At 37.6% G+C, this 22,036-nt stretch overlaps 1 protein-coding gene and 1 pseudogene across 2 annotated transcripts in view; one reads left to right on the top strand and one right to left on the bottom strand.

The window, feature by feature from the left end:
• The window catches only part of EXOC6B (exocyst complex component 6B), a 730,763-nt gene that overhangs the window by 195,564 nt on the left and 513,163 nt on the right, over positions 1 to 22,036 (top strand). The window lies entirely within an intron of this gene.
• Positions 1 to 22,036, bottom strand: part of LOC132502098 (dnaJ homolog subfamily A member 1-like) — a 128,336-nt pseudogene that overhangs the window by 71,887 nt on the left and 34,413 nt on the right.

Raw genomic sequence — 22,036 nt, 5'->3', positions numbered from 1 at the left:
GAGACATCTTCTTTTTCCATTCATCTGTTGATGGACACTTAGGTTGCTTCCATATCTTGGCTATTGTAAATAATGCTTCAGTGAACTTTGGGTGCATATATCTTTTCATTTCCCCTTTACTCTTAAAGGATAATTTCACTGGATATAAAATTTGAGGTTGGCTGTTCTTTTTTTTCAGCACTTGGAAGATATTGTATCATTTCCTTTGTCCTCCATAGTTTCTGATATACAGTAGTATTATTTGAATTGCATTTTGTGTCTCCTGCCAAATATGGGAAGTTTTTAGTCATTATTTCTTTAAATACTTTTCAGCCCCACTGTCTTTCTCCTTTCCTCTGGGATTCCAATGCTAAGAATATATTTCCAGGTGTCCCAGGGGCTCTATTTATTTGTTTGTAGTCTATTTTCTCTGTTTTATAGGTTGAGTAATTTCTATTGTTTTCTTCTCAAGTTAACTAATTGTTTTTTCCTCTGTCTTCTCCATTTAGCCATTGAGCCTATCCATTGAGACTTTTAAATTTCTTGGTTATTGTAGTTTTTAGTTCTAAAAATGTTTTTAGCTCTCCGTAGTGAGAGGAATGAGGAGAAGTGCATCCTTTTCATGAGTTAGCTTTTGGATAGTACTTTACAGTTGACAGTCCATTTGTTTCAAGCATGTTTATAATTGTTTGTTGAAGGATTTTTATGGCTGCTTCAGAAGCCTTGTCAGGTAGTTCCAACATCTGTGTCATCTTACTTTTTTTTTTTTTTTTTTTTTTTGTGGTACGCGGGCCTCTCACTGCTGTGGCCTCTCCCGTTGCGGAGCACAGGCTCTGGACGCACAGGCTTAGCGGCCAAGGCTCACGGGTCCAGCTGCTCCACGGCATGTAGGATCCTCCCGGACCGGGGCACGAACCTGTGTCCCCTGCATTGGCAGGCAGACCCTCAACCACTGTGCCACCAGGGAAGCCCTGTGTCATCTTACTTCTGGTGTCTATTGGTTGTCTTTTTTTTTTTTTTTAAGTTCAAGTTAAAAGCTTCCTGGTTCTTGATATTATGCATGATTTTTTTTATTATGTGTGTTTTACATATTATGAGGTTAGATCTTATTTAAATTTTCAATTTTAGCAGATATTTTTAGCTGTGCTGGACTGTTTCAACAGAGAAGTTGGTTACATTTTGCTGCCAGTGTAGTGGAAATTTGGGTTCCCCACTTGGCCTCCTTTGACACCCTGGGAGGAAGAGTGCTTTGTTACTAATAGAAGAAGGTAGGATTTCAGGTTCCCCCCAGGCTTTCACTGACACTTTCTTGGCTGGGAGGGGGAGAGACACCTTGTTAATGTTCCTCAAGTGGCCTGTACTGACCCTGCAGTGGGAGAAGGATTTGTTACCACTGGATGATGGTAAAAGTTCTGACTTTCCCCACTGGGCCTCCTTTGACACTACCTTGTTGGGGTGCGAGAGAGGAATACCTCACTACTACTTTATTGGGGTTGAAGTCTAGGATCCCCTCATAACCTCCACTGACACCATGGGGAGGGGCCTTGTTACTGCCTGATGAGGGTTGGAGTCTCTTCCCAACTTGGCCTTTTCTGTTGGAGTGGGAGTGGAGTTTGCATTTTTCCCCCAGGGTGTTTGGCTGGAGTGGGATTGTTACTTTCTAAAAGTGTACTATCTTGCTAGATTGACCCTTTCCTAGTCCTTTCACTAGAGAGAAGGGGCTTTTCTTTGACCTTGTCTGCTTTGGTTGGTTTTTCTTGGTTGTTAGTTTCTCTTATACCTGCTCTGGGATATATGAGACCAAAACAAAACAAAAACAAAAATAACAATAATAAAAAAACCCAGGGAACTTAACCTCTGTGATGTTCCTTAGTTTCTGAGGTCCCTAGGCAGTCTTTCTCCTTCTCTGTACCATTCAGAATCTTCATGTTTGCTTTATGCAAAATTTTTAGCTCTACTTATTTAAAGGAATAGGGAGAAGCATGGTCAACTTAATCTTTCATTAGTTAACTTTTGTACATTGCTTGCAGTTGGCAAAATACTTTTATATATATCATCTCACTTGATTTCTCATAAGAATTTTATGTGGTATAGCTGTCGGTATTATTATCTACTTTTAATAGATTTAGATGTGGGCTCAGAGGTTTAAAAAGAAATTCAGGAACAGAGCTCCGATTAGAAACTCAGCAATTCTTGTTCTACATTTCTTTTTCCTCCACTCTACTAGTTTGCTTCCCCGTCACACCAGTCTATAGCAATCCTCCTTCATTTGAATGAGAATAGCATTTACTCTCTGATCATTAATTTGGTAATCTTCATGTGATTTTTTTAAATTGAATCTTATTTCTTTATGTATTTGCCTTGACTCTATAATGAGGTTTTAAATTCCTTAAATGAATAATTATCCTCCTGAACCTCATTTCATCTTTGGTTTCTTGTACAATGTCTTGATCATAATTAGTATTTAAAAACGTTGCATTAAATGAATAGCTTGTGTCTCCTTATGTTACTGCTTCAGATTTGCTATATCAGTGTCAGTGAGTAGTACATTTTGATTCTTTTGTAGGAGGTGTTGGCAGGAAAGGTGGAAGGACTAAAATGATGTTTTTGATAAGGGCAGCTGAATGGAAACAAAGAGTTATGGGCAGAAGTGGGCTTCGTTCTTTTCATCTCCATCTCTATCTATTCCTCCTTTCTTTTTTCCTCTGTCTCTGTCTATCTCTCTCTTTCTTTCTCTTTCCATAACCAGCTTGGTTTGGTATTGTATATTGTTCTTAATAGTCTTGTGCTAGGTACTGCTTAGGGTTTCCTAGTCTCTCTCCCCCTTATGCCCCTCTGGCTGCCATGTTTTCTATTCCCCCTTTTCATTGCCTTTCCCGTCTTTCCATTATTTTCTCCATGATTTCCTAGTAGTTTAAGCTATTTTAAGAACATTTAAAAAAATTTATAGGGCATTTGTCCCCCAAAGGGCTCTACAACCTGGTTTGATGCACTTATAATAATGTCCAAGTTTTGTCCTTGGCCACTTTTTTGGTTTGTAATGTAGGCTTTCTGCCTAAGGAACCATGAAAACTCTCAGGACTTCAACTATTGTGTATGTATCGTTGACTCCTAAATATCTTTGTCTGCTCTGAACTCTTACCTGAATTCCACTCCTGTTTTCTGACTGCAGGACAGCTTCATCTTGATGAAACTCAAAATGGTGCCTAAGACTCAAATTGTCTGAAATTAAACTCATATTCATTCACCCTGTAAGCCTGAACAAAGCCTTCTCTTTTCTTTCTCATTTGGTAGCTGCACTAACTAGTCTTTCAGGTTAGGGACCTAGACATTCATCTTTCTGTCTTCCTCTTTTTACATGCACTTCATTATTACAGTCTGCCCCACCATTCCTACTGCTGGTACTGCCACAGTTGCCAAAGCATTTTTCAGTATTCGTGCTTTGGCAGGCACCATTCTGAGCTCTTCACATGTGTTAACTCATTTAATACTCACAGTACACCTATGAAGTAGGTGCATCCCTATTTTACAGGTGAAGAAATTGCCCAAGATCATACAGCAAGAGAGTGGAGGAGCTTGGCAGGTTTTAAACCTCTGCTCTTACTAAGTCTTGAAGATATTTTTTGAATCTTCCACCTCATATCCACCTCTACTACTAATGCCCCAGTTTAGACTCTCATCATCCTAGGTTAACAAACTTTACAGCCTTCCGTTGTTTCCTCCTTCAGGTCCATTCTCTACATAGTCATTAGGATGACAGCACTAAAGAGCAATGTTTTTCAAATAGCAGTAGTTCCCAACACTTGGGAAAAATATCCAGGCTTCTTAACCCAGTATCCAAGGCTGTCCATTACCATCTGGTTCCTGTCTAGTTCCTGTTCTTCTCCTGTCACTTCTTGTGTCTCTTTTCATTCTAGCACCTGTAAACTTGATGGTTTCTGAAGTTATTTAGACAGAAACTGGTTATGTGAGCATTCGTTTTTTTAACTCCTTCATGGGCTCCTTTGTCATCTACTTTTGGTGTCCTGCCTTAGCCCATGAATCTTCTTTTTCTGTGTTCTTGCCATTGTACCTTTCCTCATATTCTCTCTTGTGCTTGGTATATTCTTCTCTTTTGGCTGAACAAACCTAGAAGATTCAGTTCCAGGTCACCTCATCTTAGAAACCTTCCCTGAACTCTTTCTCCCATTTCCTCCCTTTGTGGGCTAGTGTGGTACCCTGTACATACCTCTGTCATTGCACTTCGTCTTCAGTGCACTGATTTGTTTTTGTTGGTCTTGCCCACTCAGTTGGACTATTTGAGGGTAAGACCATGTCAGTGATATTGGCATATAGCATTGGCAGAGTGCCTCACACACAATAGGTACTTAATAGACGTTTGTGTGTTTGAGCTGAATTGTTTTATTCATTTTTATATTTCTAGTATTAGCCACTGTATGTGTCATATACTTGTTGCTGTCTTGGTAGGTGTTATATGAATTCAATTTGTTAGTATGAAGCTGTGAGTTTTTTCATTGCACACAGAAATGACACTAAACAGAAGTACATGTGGGCAAGTTCATTGCTAAAACAGCCCATTTTGAAATGTTTCATTTATTCTTCTAAATATGGAATCAGTAATTTTAAGGTAAGTAAAATACTTTTTATAGTATTTTACTGGAAGCATGGTATATTGGGTGTGGTGGTTCACATCTTGTTTCTGCTTTTCTAAGTGATAGTGGACCAGTAATATGTATCTTTTAACTTTGGTTTTCTCATCTGGAAATGCTGGCAATTAATGCGGTTAGTCTCCATGGACCAATGTAAATACATGTGATTGGAAATTGCTAGGCCACCATCAATACTTTTATAAATATTTACCTTTTGTCCTGATCTGTTCTTTGTGTATTCTCTCATACTTTGCTTTTTCTTATGATCACCTGTTCATACCACTGGGTTTCATTAAGGTTTCTTGGGAATTCATTTAGCCTATGTTTTCTTTGGTGATTCTTTCTATTTTCTATACAGGCTAATTCTTGCCCCTGCCCTTGTATTTTTGTTGTTGCTGTTGTTGTCCGTTTTCTCCCTTTGACATTGATGACGTCAGGACTTTATTCCTGTAGTCTAACAATATCCCTACCATATCCTGCCAAATTGTTTTAGAGCTCTTTGAATCTGGTCAAATAAACCCCTTGTATTTTTGGACACTTGGCAAGTAGAACCCTGAAAAAAACCCTACACATTTGTTACACAGCTGTAATCTACTAGTGTTCGAAGTGCTTTGCATTGACAGTTTAATCCCTGTCACGTCTTTATGATTTATATTGGATAGGATGAAAAAAATGACAGGATTAGCCTTGTGCTTACCAAATTTGTCAGTAAGAAGAAAAAAAAGTGTTTAGCTTTCCATTCTGTGCTTACTCTGCCTTCTTTGAGAGTGGCATTATCCAAGAGTGAAATTTTTACCATATTAATTTTTACTGTTTTTGTTTGCAGTCATTTCCGATTTTATTCACACGAGAATATGTGTGAGTCAGTATATAATAGAGATTGTGTGTAGATCCTAGGCAGTTTGCACTAACATGTGAAGAAGAAGAATGTTGTGAGTGTATTAGGTTCTAGTTTTGCCCTAGTCTTGCTTGTGACTTTAGTGAAGTCATTTAAACTTCTTGAATGTGTTTTCCCAACCATCACGTGATGTGGTTACCTTCTAGAATAGATGAAAATTATGAGAACTGCCAGCAGAATCAGCAATTCTGAGAATACTTGCTAAATACTTTGAGAGTGAGATCCCTGACCTTTTAGGTCTTTTAACAGTAGATTCTAGTATAAACCTTTAGGCTCGGTTTTCACTGTCACTTGACTTTGTATTCTGTTTACATTTTGCCTTCTTATTCTTTACACTTACCTGCATTTTCTTTACATGATTTTTCTTAGCCCCAGTCTTCTTATGACAACTGACACTAAACTGATTGCTTCTGTGATTTTATCCCCTTCCATGACTATGAGAATATAACATACTCCAGGGGATAAAAAGAAGGAAGACAGGAAGATATCAACCTCTGTTTCACCTTTTATCTCTTGAGAATACCTTAGTTTTAGTAAGTTGCCTACCTGTTTTTTGACCTTTTTTGGTCTTGCATGGAAATGATAAATGCTATGTAACATCTGTAGACAGTTAATTATAAATTTGCACAATATGTTCTTTGGGGTCATGTGTTTTTGGCTTTATAAAAGACAGAAGTAAAAATTTTTTTACATCTATTTTTTTTCTACATCCAGTTTCAGTTGTGGGTATTTGGAATAGTTTGTTACCCACATCTTTTGGTTTTTTATGGGGCTCTTGGCCTAAGAATATTGTGACCATTTCAGTATTCCACTATTTTCTAAAGTGTTCCAAAGGCTACATTATTGGAACTTCCCTTATGTAGAACATAAAAGTGTCATTGTTGTTGTTTTTAAAATTGCAACCATATTTTTTTTTATTAAAATCAGTTGCAATTCCAGTGAACAATAAGTCAGAAAAATTTCCAAACATTTGTCTTGAGCTGTTGTTTCTATTTTTAATTTTATGGAAACTAACTTTTTTTCTGATTATAAAAGTAATATATGTTCATTTTAGAGAACTTGGAAAATGTTAAGAGGTACAATGAATAAATACACATCAATAATGATGTATCAGCCAGAAAGAGATTGTTAGCATTTTAACAGATTTTACTTTTTTGAGAGATATATAAAGACACATATTTATTAAAAACATTGACATCATATTCTTAAATAGACTATTGGACATAGTTTAGTATTTCTATTTTTCATTTGTTATAAGATATATAATGCATTAAAGTATATAATATATGAAAAAATATATATATTATAAATGTATAATATATGAAAATTATAAAACATAAAAGTAAGATAAACATCTTTGTCCTGCTCTCCAGCTTAAGATAGATATTATCAGCAAGTTTGAAGCCCTCTGAGTAGATCAATTTCATCATATCCCTGCTTCTTCCTCTACAAGAGATAACTAGTATGCTACATTTTGTGTACATTATTTACTTCTGTTTTTTGTAGTTATGTGTCTAACCATATATACTGTATTATTTACTTTTCCTTGCTTTTGATCCCTACGAAAAGGGTAACATATCTGAGGCTTGTATTTTACACTCAACATTATGTTGCTACAAATTGTCCGTGTCTTTGTGGCTCATTTATTTTCGTGGCTCTATCAAAATATCATGAGGTACTTCACTATTCATCTGAGGGTGGACATTTGAGGATGGCTCAAGTTTGATGACCTCAAAGTAGTATAGTATGGTTTGGTATATAAAATTATATATATAAAGGTCATGTGTGTGTGTGTGTGTATTATATTATAGTGCTTACTATCACTTTTTGTTTTATTTAGTTTGAAGCTGTGTTATTAGGTGTTCGAATCTCATTGTAATATTATTTTTATCTCTAGTAATGATTTTGCCTGATATTTTATGTGATATTAAAAGAACTATGCTAGTATATATGTATGTATGTATGTATGGTTAGTATTTTTATTATTTTCAGTTTTTTTGAAAATAAGTTTTTAGGTGTGTCTCTTGTGAATAGCATATGGCTGGACTTTTAAAACAGTCCAGTTTGATCTATTATCAGTGCTATTTATACTTATTAACAGGGCATTCAGTCCGTTTACATTTAGTCTACTACCAGTACATTCAAAATTTTATCTATCATTTTAATTTGTGTTTTCTGTTTTTTGGCTCTTCTCTGTTTCTTTCTCATGCCTCTTTTTGGATTGATTTTTAAAAATCCTTTATTCACTGCCCCTCAATTATCTCTCCCTCTTTGAAAGTTATACACGCTTTCTGTTCTTTCAGTGGTTACCTTAGAAATTACAACATACATCCTTAACTTATGAAAATCTAAAGTTAATTAAACTTTTACTTTCCTCCTGGGTAAGGACTTTAGAACACCTAAATTCCATTTACCGTCCACCTGATTTGTGGTATCATTGTTATATATTTTAATTTTCTTTTTATTCCTGCTTGACATTATTATAGTTTCATAAAATAAAAATATATTAGCCTTCCATTTGAGATCACTTACCTTTTGCCTGAAGAATGTCCTTTATAATTTCCATTGATGGAAGTCTGTCTGCAACTAACATTTTTAGTTTTGTTTTCTGCTGTTTGGCTTGAAATTTATTTCACCCTTATTTTTTTTTAACATCTTTATTGGAGTATAATTGCTTTACAGTGTTGTGTTAGTTTCTGCTATATAACAAAGTGAATCAGCTATATGCATATGTCTATCTGCATATCCCTTCCCTCTTGCATCTCCCTCCTACCCTCCTTTTCCTACCCCTCTAGGTGGTTGCAAAGCACCGAGCTGATCATGACACCCTTATTCTTCAAAGTAGGAATGTAATTCTGAGATTGCAGTTATTTTCCTTTTGTACTTACCATATAGTATCTCACTGTCTTCTAGCTTCTTTTTTTGATGGTTTTAAATTACCTGTCAGTCTGACTCCCACTTTGAATGTAATTTATCTTTTTTCCCCTTGTCTTCTTTAAAATTTTCTTCATGTCTTTGGTTTTCAGCTGCTTCATTGTGAAATGTTTGTGAGTAGATTCCTTTTTATTTATACTGTTTTGATTTTATTGCATGTTTGATTAGTGTCTTTCATCAGTTCTGGAAAATTCTCAGCTGTTCTTTTTTAAAATATTTTCCTTGCCTCAATCTCTCTGCTTTGTCTTTCTGGAATTTTAATTAAACGCATATTAGATTAATTTCACTCTAAACTCCATGTTTGTTATTTCCTGCTCTATATTTTTCATCATTTTTCTCTGACTTGATTCTCTATAATTTCTTCTGATCTTTCTTCCAGTTAATTAATTCTTTCTTCTGCTGTGTCTTATTACCAGTGATATACACTGAATTTAAAATTTGTTTTTTTTCCCATTTCTAGGATTTCTATTGTTTCCCCAAATGTGGAATATATATATGTGGAATCTCCCCTTCTAACAGTTTTCTATTTAATTTTTTAAAATTGAAGTATAGTTGAATTACAATGTTGTTAATTACTGCTGTATAGCAAAGTGACTCAGTTATACATGTTGTTAATTACTGCTGTACAGCAAAGTGACTCAGTTATACATATATATGTACATTCTTTTTCATATTCTTTTCCATTATGGTTTATCACAGGATATTGAATACAGTTCCCTGTGCTATATAGTAGGACCTTGTTATTTTTCTGTTCTGTATATACCAGTTTAATAGTTTTCTATTTTTATAAGATATTTTCAACAATTTTATTTTCTTAAAACAGATAAAGAATAGTTGTAATATCTGTGCCTATTAATTCTAATACCTGAAGTCTTTGTGGGTATTCTTCTGCTTGTTCATACTCATGGATCTTGATTTTCATTTTTGCCTAGTTTCCTTTGACTCTGTCATGGCTATTACCGTTGGAAAAATGTGTGTGTGTGTGTGTGTGTGTGTGTGTGTTTGTGTATTCCTTGAGGTCTGTCAGGTACCTAGTAGCACTGCCAATAAGGGAGTTTCTTAAACCAAACTCATGTGATCCATCCAGGTATGGGCTTCAAATTCTTGTGAGGCTTTGGCTATGACTACACCTTCCTCAGCATCTTGTTTTTGTTTTCCTCCTCTACTCCCTGACCTAACTCCCTGCCTTTTTTGTTGTTGTTGTTGTTAATATTGTGTTCTGCTCTGCACCAAGGTAACTTGCCTTTGACTCCCCTCTGGATGGTAAGGATTTAGTGATCTATCCTTACTTCTAGGGTGTAGTTGTCCTTTGAAGCTCTATGTGGGGAGAATCTTAGATTCTTGGTTGGATTTGAGTCTTTCTGCCTTCTTTGCCCTTTCAGGCTCCTGAGATGAACCTCAAGTTTCTAGAATTGTAATTGGGAAATGTCTTCAGTTCAAAATCAGTTTGGTGCTCTGGTATTCTCCTTACTTCTCTGGGTATCAGGTTTCTTCTGGAATTTGTCCTGGTGTTTTCACAGTAGCTTATTAACACGTCACTGCTTTTTTACGTGATGTTTTAAATGTTTTAGCTAACATTTACTTGTTTTAAGAAGAAGTGTTGGTTTGAGTAACCAAGCTCTCTGATACTAAAAATAGAATTTCTGTTGTGATTTGTTGTTGTTGTTGTTAGTGCTAACTCACTTTCTTTGGAACTTTATTTATGGATGCTATAGTCCTTATGAGAAAATGGTATTAACAGCTGCTCGTGGGGTGAGGGACATCGATTATTTAATTCCAATGTAAATTAAATTTTCAACTTGGTATTTTTTGAGCCCCAGATCTATATGCAGGCTATGTAGTGGCCACAGATGCTCAGGGAAAGTCCTCTTCTTATTCCCTGGTCCCCTGTCCATGAATAGTTATTGTGGAAGCAGGCATGTGTCCGTGCTATATAATTTTGTGGGATATATATTTCTCTAGTTCACTTGTGATTTAGTGTGTAGCCCTTTGTTGTTACTGCCTTTTTTACCACATCTCCAGTTTAATTCCTTGCCCTGTGTGAGCCAGAGGCTTTCTTTCCTGTCCCCTTTGTGTATTCATTAAAAATGAATGGCCAAGGGTTGGCAAACTTTTTCTGTAAAGAGCCAGATAGAAAATATTTTAGGCTTTGCAGGTCATACAGTCTCTGCTGTTGTGATATGAAAGCAGCTGTAGACAATACTTAAATGAATGAGCATAGGTGTGTTGTAAAAAACTTCATTTATGGACACTGAAATTTGAGTTTCATAAATTTTAAGATTTCTTCTTTTTTATTTTCAACTATTAAAAAATTTAAAAACTATTCTTAGCTTATGACTAAAAGCTGGATTTGGCTTGTGGACCATAGTTTTCCAACCCCTGCTTTAGGCCATTAAGATAGCTTTCCTCCCTGCTGCTCTCATTCCTGGCTCTTTTAGAATTTTTCTCACTTCCAGGAAAGCTTAGTATTCATTTTACTATGAAATTTTAAAAGTACATTTTCTGTTTTATCCAGCATTTTAGGTGTTTTGCAGTAGGAACATATCAGAGTATATATATATATATATATATATATATATATATATATAGCCAGATTCATGTTTATTTTATCATTTCATATTTAGTAATACATAGTGAAATATGAACAAAAAGGCAAAATATTCCGTCTTTGAGATTTTATGACCCTGTCTGATCCTTATTTTCCATTATTCACAATCTCCGTACTTATTATTTAATGAATATATAATATTCTTTGTCTTACTGTACTACAGTTTCTTCAATTAACTTCCTTATTTGGGAATTGGGATTTTTTCCCCTCAGCTATTTGTTTTTGTTGTTGATTGTAACTGAGTAGTGTAGCAAATAAAAAAAGTGGAAATAGTTTCTGTCTTCCAACATGGTTCATTTTGTTAAGACAGTTTAAAACACTTAAAGGGGGCCTCCCTGGTGGCGCAGTGGTTAAGAGTCCGCCTGCCGATGCAGGGGATACGGGTTCGTGCCCCGGTCTGGGAGGATGGGCCTGTGAGCCATGGCCGCTGGGCCTGCGCGTCCGGAGCCTGTGCTCCGCAACGGGAGAGGCCACAACAGTGAGAGGCCCGCATACCGCAAAAAGAAACAAAAAAACAAAAAAACAAAACAAAACAAAAAAAAAACACTTAAAGGGAGGAGCTTCTTGAAGAGATATTATTTTATTCTTTTTTCACTCCAAATGACCTCTACACAGCAAATGCCTGCTCAATAAAATATTTTGTTATATAAACACTACTCATTAAGTTAAAGTAAATTGAGAGGTTTAACTCTGATTTTATTGTCATTGTTTTAATAATAAAACAACTCAAGTTGTTTGTCCTTAGCCTTCCCCCAAACAAGGATGGAACAGTTCCTCTTCTACCTATCCCAGGGAACCTAAGCCAGTATTTATTGTGGCTTGAAAAATACCAAATACTACTGAGCTGAATGACTTTCTTAAAAGTAGATTTTGTTCTCTTTTCAGGACATATAATAAGAAAAATTTGGGTACAGGAATCAGTTCTTTAATGTTTGGATTGTATACATGTGCTCAGAAGAGAAAACTTGAAACAGTGGTGCTTTAAAAAAAGGTGTGGGGGGGTTATTTTTGTCTTGTAACACGAAGTAGGGAAGTAGGCAGTTCAGGGCTGTTGCAGTTGGGGCCCAGGTTTCTTCTGTCTTTCTGCTCAGAAATTCATAACATGTAGCTTTTACCCACATGTTTTCTTCTCATAATTTCATGATGACTGTTCTATTTCCAGTGTAATGTCAAGAAGAAAAGGAAGGGTAAGAAGTAAAGGGGAACACAAACTTAGCTGAGTCTTTACCCTTTTAAAGAGCGTTCCTAGATGATTTTTTGTATACAGTCAAAATGTAGTTTTTTACCTAAGCACACTGCTATTTTTAATAAAACTGGAAATCTTTTAGAATGGAAGGAGAGAATTGATCGTGGTTAGGCAAATGTCAGATCTGCCTCATATAGGATGATACTTTTTTTTTTTTTTTTTGCTGTATGCGAGCCTCTCCCTGTTGTGGCCTCTCCCGTTGCGGAGCACAGGCTCTGGATGCGCAGGCCCAGCGGCCATGGCTCACGGGCCCAGCCGCTCCACGGCATATGGGATCCTCCCAGACCGGGGCACGAACCCGCATCCCCTGCATCAGCAGGCGGACTCTTAACCACTGCGCCACCAGGGAGGCCCAGGATGATACTTTTGTAGAAACCTCAAAGGAGAGGTCATAGAATTGAAAATTTTACCTTCAGGCATGTGATGCTCATCATACTTGGTACACCAAGAAGAGAATTTTTAAAAATCTATTATGCGGAAAATGTATAGATTTCTTTAATTTACTTTGTTCCTTTTTCTATGTGCATTATTGCCAGTGTGTGTGTACATTTTATAAGATTTAGGTATTACTTATACAGTTTTTAATCTTGATTTTCACACTTGAAACATTATTTAGTAAGCTCTTACCACATTGTTAAAATTCCTTTTAAACATTTTTTGAAGGTTACACATAGTATCCCATGATATAGGTGTACCATAATTTGTTTACCAGTTCTCTTGCTATTAAACATTTATTTAGTTAGTTTGATTTTTACTAATGTAATTATAATTTTGGGGAAATAGTTTTAGATTTACAGAAAAGTTTCAAAGATAATACAGAGAGTTCTTGTATGCCCCTCACCCAGTTCCCCCATTGTTAGCATCTTACATTTACGCTTGTCAAAACTAAGAAACCAGCATGGACACATCACTGTTAACTAAATGCCAGAGTTTATTTGTATTTCACCAGTTTTTCCATTAATGTCCTCTTTCTGTTCATTGATTCAGTTGAGGGTAGCACATTGTTTAGTTGTCCTGTCTCCCCATATTCCTCTGATCTGTGATAATTCCTCACTCTTTCCTTGTTTTTCATGACCTTGGCAGTCTTGACAGTTATTGATTAGGTATCCTGTAGAATGTCCCTCAGTCTGGGTTTGTCTGATATTTTTCTTATAATTAGACTGGGGTTGTGGGTTTGTGGAGAGAATACCACACAAGTCAACTTCCCTTTTTATCTCATCATATCGGAGAATGTGTGGTATCCACATGGCATCACTGGTGATGTGACCCTTCATCACATGGATAAGGTGATGTTTGCCAGGTTTCTTCACTGAAGAGTTACAGTTTTTCCCTTTCCTTCCTCTTCTTTGGAAGTGAGTCACTAAGTGTAGCTTACACTTAAGGTGGTATTGTGGGGAGGGGTGGGGTGGGGAAGAGCAGATTAAGCTTCACCTTCTGGAAGGAGTATCTACATAAATTATCTGGAATTCTTCTGTAAGGAAGATTTGTCCCTCTCATTCCCTATCATTAATTTATTTGTTCAATCCTTTATTTATATCAGCATGGACTCATGTATATATATATTTTTTTTTTTTTCTTTTTTTTTTTTTTTTCTTTTTGCGGTATGCGGGCCTCTCATTGTTGTGGCCTCTCCCGTTGCGGAGCACAGGCTCCGGATGTGCAGGCCCAGCGGCCATGGCTCACGGGCCCAGCCGCTCCGCGGCATATGGGATCCTCCCAGACCGGGGCACGAACCCGTATCCCCTGCATCGGCAGGCGGACTCTTAACCACTGCGCCACCAGGGAGGCCCTCATGTATATTTTATACTTTGAATTGTAATCCAAAAGTAATCCAAAACTAAATTTATTTAGTTTCTAAAATCATTCTAGTTTAGGTCATTGTAAATTCTTTAAAGGCTGTTTTCTATATCCCTTTGATATACTCCCATTAAAATTTTTTTTTTAGCAGTTTCTTACCTTTTAGTACCACAAGATGCTCCAATCTCATCTTTTATTTTTCCTGTCTTAGTCCTAGAATCATCCATCGCTCTGGGTAGCCCTGGTTCCTTTTGTTGGAGAATGGCATTTAGAAACCAAGATCTGGTTGCTCATTGCTGCTAGGGTATCATTGCTTCTAGTCCCTCAGTGGAAAGACTTGCACTGTGTATGTGTGGAACGAATGAATACACACATGTAGATTAAGTTTTATTATGTATTTTAAGTGGTTTGACCATTTTATTATTATGAAATCTACCACTTTATCTCTGGTAGTAGGCTTTGTCTTGAGATTAATTTTGCCTGATAGTAAGATAGACACACTAGTTATTTTTTAGGATTACTGTTTGTGTGTTGTCTTTTTCCATCTTTTTTTAGTTTATTTTTTTATTGAGATATAGTTGATTTATAAAATTATATAAATTTCAGTTATTTTAAAATATTGGCTATATTCCCTGTGCTGTATAATATATCCTTGCAGCTTAGTATCTCATAATCCTCTAACCCTATCTTTCCCTTTCCCCCTTCCTTCTTTCCACTGGTAACCACTAGTTTTCTATATAGATCTGTGAGTCTGTTTCCACATATAAGTGATAACTTACAGTATTTGTCTTTCTCTGCCTGACTTATTTTACAAGCATAATACCCTCCAAGTCCATCCATGTTGTTACAAATGGTGAAATTTCATATTTTTATATGACTGAGTGGTATTACATTGTATATATCTACCACATCTTCTTATCCGTTCATCTTGGCTATTGTAAATAATGCTGCTACAAACATTGGGGTGCATGTGTCTTTTCAAATTAGTGTTTTTGTTTTTTTCAGATATATACCCAGGAGTGGAATTGCTGGGTCATTTGGTACTTCTGTTTGTAGTCTCTCTCTCTCTCTCTCTTTTTTTTTTGTTTGTTTGTTTGTTTTTTGGTCGTGCCATGCATCTTGTGGGATCCCAGTTCCCTGACCAGGGATTGAACCAGGGCCCTCAGCAGTCAAAGTGCAGAGTCCCAACCACTGGACCGCTAGGGAATTCCCTTGTAGTCTTTTAAGGAACCTCCATCCTGTTTTCCACAGTGGCTGCACCAATTTACATTCCATCAGCAGTGTACAAATGTTTCCTTTTCTCCACAGCCTCACCAGCATTTGTTATTTGTGGTCTTTTTGACGATAGCCGTTCTGACACGTGTGAGGTGATATCTCATTGTGATTTTGATTTGTGTTTCTCTGATGATTAACGATGTTGAACATCTTTTCATGTGCCTGTTGGCCATTTGTGTGTCTTCTTTGGAAAAATGTCTGTTCAGGCCTCCTGCCCATTTTTCAGTCAGGTTGATTTTTGGGTATTGAGTTGTATGAGGTGTTTTTGTATTTTGGATATTAACCCCTTATTAGTCATATCATTTATAAATATTTTCTCCCATTCAATAGGTTGTCTTTTTATTTTGTTGGTGGTTTCCTTTGGTGTGTAAAGGCCTTTAATTTAATTTAATTAGGTCCCATTTGTTTATTTTTGCTTTTGTTTTCTTTGCCTTAGGAGAAAGATCCAAAAAAATATTGCTAGGACTTATGTCAATAAAAAATAAAATAGAAGTGTTCTGCCTATGTTTTCTTCTAGGTCTTTCATGGTTTCTGGTCTTATATTTAGGCTTATAATCCGTTTCGAGTTTATTTTTGTATATGGGGTAAGAGAGTGCTCTAATTTCATTCTTTTGTATGTACCTGTCCAGTTTGCCCAGCACCACTTATTGAAGAAACTGTTTTTTCTCCATTATGTATTCATGCCTCCTTTGTCATAGATTAATTGACCATAAGTGCATTGGTTTATTTCTGGGCTCTCTATTCTGTTCCGTTGGTCTATGTGTCTGTTTTTGTGCCAGTACCACACTGCTTTGATTACTGTGGCTTTTTAGTATAGTCTGAAGTCAGGGAATGTGATACCTCCAGCTCTGTTCTTTCCTAAGATTGTTTTGGCTTCAGGGTCTTTTGTGTTTTCATACAAATATTAAAATTTATTAATTCTAGTTCTGTGAAAATGCCATTGATATTTTGATAGGGATTGCATTGCACCTGTAGAGTGCCTTTGGTAGTATGGTCATTTAAACAATATTCTTCCAACTCATGAACATGGTATATCTTTGCATCTGTTTCTGTCCTCTTCGTTTTCTTTCATCAGCGTCTTACAGTTTTCTAGTACAAGTCTTTTACCTCCTTAGGAAGTTTATTCCTAGGTATTTTATTCTTTCTGATGTGATTGTAAGTGGGATTGTATCCTTAATTTATCTTTCTGATAGTTCATTGTTAGTGTATAAAAATGCAACAGATTTCTGTATATTAATTTCGTATCCTGCAACTTTACCGAATTAATTGATGAGCTCTAGTAGTCTTCTGGTAATGTCTTTAGGATTTTCTATGTATAGTTTCATGTAGTTTGCAAACAGTGACAGTTTTACTTCTTCCTTTCCAATTTGAATTCCTTTTACTTCTTTTTATTGTCTGATTGCTATGGCTTCCAAAACTATGTTGAATAAAAGTGGCGAAAGTTGGCATCCTTGTCTTGTTCCTGATGTTAGAGGAAATGCTTTCAGCTTTTCACCATTGAGCATGATGTTAGCTCTGGGCTTATCATATATGACCTGTATTATGTTGAGATATGTTCCCTCTATACCTACTTTTTGGAGAGTTTTTATCATAAATGGATGTTGAATGTTGTCAAAAGCATTTTCTGCATCTATTGATATGATTATATGATTTTTATTTTCAGATTGTTAATGTGGTATATCATTAACACTGCAGGTATTTAAAACATTTTTAAAATTTGGGTATAGTTGATTTACAATATTGTGTTAGTACATTGCAGATACTGAACCATCCTCGCATCCCTGGGATAAATCCCACTTGATCATGGTGTATGATCTTTTTAGTGTATTGTTGAATTTGGTTTGTTAATATTTTGTTGAGGATTTTTGATGTATGTTCATCAGTGATATTGGCCTATAATTTTTTTTTTTTTTTGGTATATCTTTGTCTGGTTTTGGTATCAGGGTGATGGTGGCCTTATAGAATGAGTTCAGAAGCATTCCTCCCTCTGCAATTTTCTGGAATAGTTTGAGATGGATAGGTGTTAACCCTTCTTTAAATGTTTGGTAGATGTCATCTCAGAAGTACTGGACTTCTGTTTGTTGGAATTTTTGAAAATTTCTGATTCAGTTTCATTGATGGTAACTGGCCTGTTCATATTTTCTATTTATACCTGTTTTTGTCTTGGGAGACTGTACATTTCTAGGAATTCATTCAGTTCTCTAGGTTGTCCATTTTATTGACATATAGTTGTTCATAGTAATCTCTTATGATCCTTTGTATTTCTGTGATGTCAGTTGTAACTTCTTTTTCATTTCTGATTTTATTGATTTAGGCTCTCTCTCTTTTCTTCTTGGTGAGCCTGGCTATAGGTTTATTGATTTTGTTTATCTTTTTAATGAACCACCTCCTAGTTTCATTGATTCTTTTCTATTGGTGTTTTTTTTTTTTTTTAGTGACTTTGAGTTTTGTTCCTTCTTTCTCTAGCTACTTTAGGTGTAATGTTGGACTGTGTATTTGAGATTTTTCTTGTTTCCTGAGGTAAGCTTGTATTGCTATAAACTTCCCTTTTAGAACTGCTTTTACTGTGTCCTGTAGATTTTGGAGCACTATGTTTTTATTTTCATTTGTCTCAAAGTATTTTTTGGTTTCCTCTTTGATTTTTCTCAGTCATCCATTGATTGTTTAGTAGCAGATTTCTTTAGCTGCCATATGTTTGTGTTTTTTGCTTTTCTTTTCTTGTAGTTGGTTACATCTCATAACATTGTGGTTGAAAAAGTTGCTTGATATGCTTTCAGTTTTCTTAAATTTAAGGATGCTCATTTTGTGGCCTAGCGTGTGACCTATTCTGGAAAAATGTTCCATATGCATGTTGAAAATAATGTGTGTTCTGCCACTTTTGGGTGCAGTGTTCCATATACATTTATTAAATCTGTCTGATCCAGTGTGTCACTTAAGGGCAGTATTTCCTTATTGATTTTCTGTTTGTGTGATCTGTCCATTGATGTTAGTGGGGTGTTAAAAGTCCCCTACTATTATTGTGTTACTGTCAACTTCTCCCTTTATGTCTATTAATATTTGCTTTATTCATTTAGGTGCCCCTATGTTGTGTGCATATATATTTACAATTGTTATATCTTCTTCTTGAATTGATCCCTTGATTATTATGTAATGGCCTTCTTTGTCTCTTGCAACAGTCTTTGTCTTAAAGTCTATTTTGTCTGATACAAGTATTGCTACACCAGCTTTCTTTTCCTTTCTCTTTGCATGATAAAACCTTTGTCCATACCCTCACTTTCAGTCTGTGTGTCTTTACATCTGAAATAAGTCTGTTGTGGGTAGCATATATGGGTCCTGTTTTTGTATCCATTCAGCCACTCTGTGTCTTTTGATTGGAGCATTTAGTTCATTTACATTTGAAGTAATTATTGATATGTACCTTCTTACTGCCATTTTGTTAATTGTTTTTGTAGTTCTTTTTGGTTCCTTTTCTTCTTTTTGTTTTTTCTCTTGGGATTTGATGACTGTCTTTAGTGTTTTGTTCGGATTCCATTCCCTTTGTGTGTGTGTGTGTGTGTGTGTGTGTGTGTGTATTATAGATTTTTGGGTTTTGATTACTGTGAGGTTTTAAGTTGCTGATCTCTTAATTTCAAATGCATTTTAACAGTCCTGCATTTGTAGTTTCCTCCCTCATGATTGCTCTTTTTTTTTTTTTTTTTTTTTTTTTTTCCTTTTGCGGTATGCGGGCCTCTCACTGTTGTGGCCTCCCCCGTCGCGGAGCACAGGCTCCGGACGCGCAGGCTCAGCGGCCATGGCTCACGGGCCCAGCCACTCCGCGGCATATGGGATCCTCCCAGACCGGGGCACGAACCCGTATCCCCTGCATCGGCAGGCGGACTCTCAACCACTTGCGCCACCAGGGAGGCCCATGATTGCTCTTTTTTGACATCATATTTTCCATCTAATTGTTTTGCGTATCCCTTAACTGCTTATTGTGGATATGGATGATCTTACTCCTTTTACCTTCCTACTAGCTTTGTAGGTGGTTGATTTTCTACCTTACTGTATATTTGCCTGTACTGATGAGCTTTGTTCTTTTGAAATTTTCATGTTTCTAGTTTTGGCCTTTTCTTTTTTGCTTAGAGAACTCCTTTTAACATTTGTTGTAAAGCTGGTTTGGTGGTGCTGAATTCTTTTACCTTTTCCTGGTCTGTAAAATTTTGATCTCTCCATGAAATCTGAATGAGAGCCTTGCTGGGTAGAGTATTCCTGGTTGTAGGTTTTTTCATTTCATCAATATATTGTGCCACTCTCTTCTGATCTGCAGAGTTTCTGCTGAAAAGTCAGTTGATAGCCTAATGGGAGTTACCTTATACATAACTTGTTGTTTTTCCCTTGCTGCTTTTAATAATCTCTTTATCTTTTACTTTTGCCATTTTAATTAAAATGTGTCTAGGTGTTCTTCCTGGACTTGAATGTCTGTTTCCTTTCCCAGGTTAGGGAAGTTTTCAGCTATTATGTCTTCAAATATGTTCTCTGCCCCCCCCCCCCCCCCCACACACACACCTTTTTGTCTTTTCTTTCAGGGACTCCTATAAAGCAAGTGTTAGTATTCTTGATATTATCCCAGAGATCTCTTAAACTGTCCTCATTTCTTTTTATTTTTTTTCCTTCTTTCTGTTCAGCATCAGTGATTTCTGCTGCTCTGTCTTCCAGCTCACTGATTGGCTTCTCTATATTGTTTATTCTACTTTTGATTTCTACTAGTGCATTTTTCATTGCATTTATTATATTATTCATCTCTGTTTGGTTGCTCTTTATATTTTCCTACTCTTTGTTACAAACTTCTGTCTTCTCACTCTGTGTGTCCACTCTTCTCTCGAATTCCTTGGTCATCTTTACGATCATTACCCTAAACTTTTTCTCCAGTAGTTTGGTTATCTCCACTTCACTTAGTTCTTCTTATGGGGTTTTATCTTGTTCCTTCGTTTGGAACATGTTTCTTTCTTGCATCATTTTTGCCTAACTTGTTGTTTTATTTCTATGTATTTGGTAGTTTGGTCATGTTTCCCAACTGTGGAGGTGTGGTCTTTTGTAGGAGACATCCTATGTTTACCAGCAGCACACTCCCCATTGGTCACCACAGTTATATGCTCTAGGGATGCCCCCATGTGGGCTGTGTGGGTCCTTCTGTTTTTTTTTGTTTTTTTTTTGCGGCATGCGGGCCTCTCACTGCTGTGGCCTCCCCCGTTGCGGAGCACAGGCTCCGGACGCGCAGGCTCCGGACGCGCAGGCTCAGCGGCCATGGCTCACGGGCCCAGCCGCTCCGCGGCACATGGGATCCTCCCAGACCGGGGCACGAACCAGCATCCCCTGCATCGGCAGGCGGACTCTCAACCACTTGCGCCACCAGGGAGGCCCGGTCCTTCTGTTTTGTGGGACTGACTACTATGGGTGGTCTGGTGGGCTTGGTTGGCTCCCGGTCTGATTGGTTGCCAGGCCCTGCCTTGTGCAGAGGCTGCTGGCAGCTCATTTGCAGCACTGGGTCATACTGCAGCTGGCTGAAGAATCCTGGAGCAACCCAGGGCTAGCACTGGCTTACTGGTGGGTGGAGTTGGTGTCCAGGAGATCCCAGGGCTGGTGCCTGCCCACTGGTGGGTGAAGCCAGGCACTGGGGCTAGTGCTGGCAGGCAGAGTTGGGTACTGGGGTCTGGCTGCAGGGCCCAGGGGTTCCAGAGCTGGTGTCAGACTGCTAGTGGGTGGTAGTGGGTCCTGACATAACTGGCTGTGGGGTCCAGGGTTCCTGAATCTGGTGTTGGTCTGATGGTTGGTCAACTATGTCCTCAGGTTTTGGGGTTGTAGTTGTCCTGTGGCTGGTGTACTCTTGCTGATGGGAGAGGCTACTTCTGAGGCTAGAGAAGACATGCTGGTGGGTAGGGCCAGGAATTCTGGGGCTAGTGCCTGCCCACTGGTGTGTGTAGGTGGGTTCTGTGGTCTCTGTCAGCAGGTTCCTGTGGGTCCCAGGTCTAGTGTCTGTACAGTGGTATACAGGGCCGGTCCTGGGCCCTTCTGTTGGGCAGGGGTGGCTGTGGGCTCAGGGAGTCTTAAGGCAGCCTCTCTGCTGGTGGATGGAGCTATGTGCCCACCTGCTCAGTTAGTTGCTTGGCCTGAGGTGTCCCAGTACTGGTGTCTGTAGGCCGTTGGGTGGGCACAGATCTGGATTCTGAGGCTAATAAGCTAGAGGGAGGATTCTAAAATTGTGCTTGCCAGCACCAATGTCCACATGGTAGAACAAGCTCCACAGAATGGCTGCTGCCACTCTTTTTCCCCAGGGTAAGCTCCAGTTGCCTTCTACCTCTCTGGGAGACTCTCCAAAATCAGCAGGTAGGTCTGACCCAGGCTCCTTTCAAATTACTGCTTCTGCCTTGGGTACCGGAGCATATGAGATTTTGTGTGTGCCTTTTAAGAGTGGTGTCTCTTTCCCTAGCCTTCTGGGACTCCCAAAAGTAAGCCCTGCTGGCCTTAAAAGCCAAATGTTCTGGAAACTTTTCTTCCTGGTGTAGGACCCCTGGGTTGGGAAGCCTGCTGCGGGGCTTAGATCCCTCACTTTTGGGGAGAACATCTGCAATTGTAATTATTCTCCCGTTTGTGAGTCACCCACTTCAGGGTAT

Source organism: Mesoplodon densirostris, chromosome 14, assembly GCF_025265405.1.
Source record: "Mesoplodon densirostris isolate mMesDen1 chromosome 14, mMesDen1 primary haplotype, whole genome shotgun sequence".
NCBI classification, from domain to species: Eukaryota; Metazoa; Chordata; class Mammalia; order Artiodactyla; family Ziphiidae; genus Mesoplodon; species Mesoplodon densirostris.
This window is presented reverse-complemented; position numbering and strand designations above follow the sequence as displayed.